The sequence below is a fragment of the Cryptomeria japonica genome, unplaced genomic scaffold (assembly GCF_030272615.1).
Source record: "Cryptomeria japonica unplaced genomic scaffold, Sugi_1.0 HiC_scaffold_101, whole genome shotgun sequence".
Lineage (NCBI taxonomy): Eukaryota > Viridiplantae > Streptophyta > Pinopsida > Cupressales > Cupressaceae > Cryptomeria > Cryptomeria japonica.
In genome coordinates, this window is record NW_026728923.1 from 171,920 (window position 1) to 175,000 (window position 3,081).

The 3,081-nt window shown below is 61.8% G+C and overlaps 1 non-coding gene across 1 annotated transcript; it reads left to right on the forward strand.

Annotated features, from left to right (window-relative positions):
• Positions 1 to 2,476: 2,476 nt before the first annotated feature.
• On the forward strand, positions 2,477 to 2,595 carry LOC131865102 (5S ribosomal RNA). Its single transcript, XR_009363835.1, has one exon. It is a non-coding gene; the product is annotated as a 5S ribosomal RNA (ribosomal RNA).
• The last annotated feature ends 486 nt before the right edge of the window (positions 2,596 to 3,081 follow it).

Below are 3,081 nucleotides of genomic sequence, written 5' to 3' on the forward strand. Positions count from 1 at the left end.
TCCAATAACCCCGCTTCGGAGCGCAGCCGGGGCAAACCCAGCCAAGGTGCCCACCCCGACGAAGGTGCACGCGAGGTGCGCACCCGGGGCAAACCGGGCTCCGACAACGTGCACGCAGCACCTTGGAGCACACTTCGAAGCACTCCCGGGTGCCCACCGGCGTTGCGCACCGTGGTGGGCAGCGAGGTGCGCACCTTTGATGCGCTGCCTTCACTAATTTCCAGAAAAGGCAAAAAAAAATGAGATTTTAAAATTTCCGTTTTGAAAGATAGTGAAAAAAACGGAACGCGGGTGCCATCTTGAGCCCGCCCTGGTGCGCAGCCCAGGCAAGGCATGCGCACCAAGGTGCCCACTCGCGGTGCACGCCCGGGGCAAACCGGGCTCCGACTTCGTGCAGGCCGCACCTTGGAGCACACTTCGGAGCGCTCCTTGGTGCGCACCATGGTGCCCACCAGGGCGCACCCGGGGCAAACCGGGCTCCGACTTCGTGCACGCCGCACCTTGGAGCACACATCGGAGCGCTCCCAGGTTCGCACCAGCGTTGCGCACCTTTGATGCGCTGCCTTCACTAATTTCCAGAAAAGGCAAAAAAAAACGATATTTTAAAATTTCCGTTCTGAAAGATAGTGAAAAAAACGGAACGCGGGTGCCATCTTGAGCCCTTCCTGGTGCGCAGCCCAGGCAAGTTGTGCGCACCAAGGTGCCCACCCTGGCGGAGGTGCGCGCCCGGGGCAAACCGGGCTCCGACTTCGTGCACTGCATGGTGCCCACCAAGGCGCGCAACCCAGCCAAGGTGCCCACCGCAGCGAAGGTGCACGCGAGGTGCGCACCCGAGGTGCACACCCGGGGCAAACCGAGCTCCGACTTCGTGCACGCCGCACCTTGGAGCACACTTCAGAGCGCTCCTTGGTGCGCACCAGGGCGCGCAACCCAGCCAAGGTGCTCACCCCGGCGAAGGTGCACGCGAGGTGCGCACCCGGGGCAAGCCGGGCTCGGACTTCGTGCACGCCGCACCTTGGAGCACACATCGGAGCGCTCCCGGGTTCGCACCAGCATTGCGCACCTTTGATGCGCTGCCTTCACTAATTTCCAGAAAAGGCAAAAAAAAAAAAAAAACGAGATTTTAAAATTTCCGTTTTGAAAGATAGTGAAAAAAACGGAACGCGGGTGCCATCTTGAGCCCGCCCTGGTGTGCAGCCCAGGCAAGTTGTGCGCACCAAGGCACCCACCCTGGCCAAGGTGGGTCACGGGGTGGGTCCTAGGGTGGGTAACGGGGTGGGTACTAAGGTGCGTGCCAAGGTGGGTCATGGGGTGGGTGCCAAGGTGGGCACCAGGGTGGGTGTGCACCAACCCTAGCCAGGGTAGGTCACGGGGTGGTTGTCGGGGTGGGCGTCAAGGAGCCAAGGTGGGTGGCAAGTAGCCAAGTTGCGTGCCAAGGTGGGTGTCGGGGTGGGTGCCAAGGATCCAAGGTGGGTGCCAAGGAACCAAGGTGGGTGTCTGGGTGGGTGCCGAGGTGGGAGCCAGGGTGGGTCCCAAGGTGAGTGCAAAGGTGGGTGCCAGGGTCAAGGTGAGTGCCAATGTGGGTTCCAAGGTGCCAGGGTCAGGGTGAGTGCCAATGTGGGTTCAAAGGTGCTAAGTTGGGTGCGAGGTTGGGTGCGAGGGTGGGTGGGTGCCAAGGTGTGCTAGGTGGAAGCCCGGGTGGGTCGGCATCCCATGGGTGTCGAGTTGGGTGCCTGATGGGTGCTTCTTGTCAAGTTTTAGTCGTCGGGACTCATTTCGAGCCTTAGAGGTCGTTTCTTGTCCGGTTGCCCTGTCTTCGACCTGGGAACCCAATTTTGGTCCTCGGGTCCCATTTTTTTTTGTCTCGCATCCCACTTTTGGCCTGTGGCCTTTTCGGGGTCGATTCTCGTTTTGGGCATCAGAGCATGTTTCTTCTCCTAAAACCCAATATTTGTTTATTAAGTCTCGGAACACATTTTTGTTCTCGTGGACCCATCATGGGTCTTGGAACGCATTTGTGGTCCTTGGGTCCCATTTTGCATCCCGAAACTTGTGTTTTGGTGCTTGATCCCTATTTTGGGTGCCCACCTTGCACCAAGTGCGCACCCGGGGCAAACCGAGCGCCTTGGTGCACCGGGGCAAGATCGAGCGTGCACCCGAGGCGCCCCGAACATGCACCAAGGTGCACTCGGCCCACATGTGAGCGCAGGTCGTTGCGCCCGAGGTGGTGTGTGGGCACCGCGTTGCAGACGGGACACTGCACGCACACGACGCCCCGTCCAGGTGCACGCACGTAGGCCGGGCCGGGTGCACACCCGACGCCCTAGCAAGGTGCGCGCACCCGGGCAGGGCTCACACTTGGCGAACGGGGCGCACTTCGCGAGGGAGGGTGTGCACCTCGACGGGGGTGGGTGGCCGGGGTGGATTCGCACGTGGGTCGCGGTTTGCTAAGTACACACTGCGACAAGCTCATAACGGGTGCGATCATACCAGCGTTAGTGCACCGGATCCCATCAGAACTCCGCAGTTAAGCGCGCTTGGGCCGGAGTAGTACTGGGATGGGTGACCTCCCGGGAAGTCCCGGTGTTGCACCCTTTTTTTGTTTTTCGCCGGGCGTCGCAATGCTATTTGAATAAACCTTTTGCCCGTTTGCGTTCTCGTCGGGGCCGGGCCGGGCCGGGGTGCGCTGCCCGCACTACCGCGCGCGCGGGGGCGACACCGAGCGCGCACCCGAGGCGCCCCGAGCACACAGGCCACGGTGCAACCCGGGCGTTGTGCGCGCACCCCGGTGCGCCCGAGGTGCTGCGCGCGCACCCAGGTGAAATCGGTGTGCACCTCGGCCAGTGCGCGCTCGGTCGAGTCGCGCACGTTGGCCAAGGTGCACGGTGATGTTTCTTACTCTAAGGTTCCGCACCAGACGCCCGGGACAGGTGAGCGAAGCTGGGCGGGGCCGGGTGCGCGGCCGGGGCAGGTGCACGCAGCTAGAGAGAGCTTTGGAGCACACCAGAGGTGCGCACCTTGGAGCACACTTCGGAGCGCACCAATGATGCGCTCCATTCAAAAGTTTCCTGAAAAGGCAAA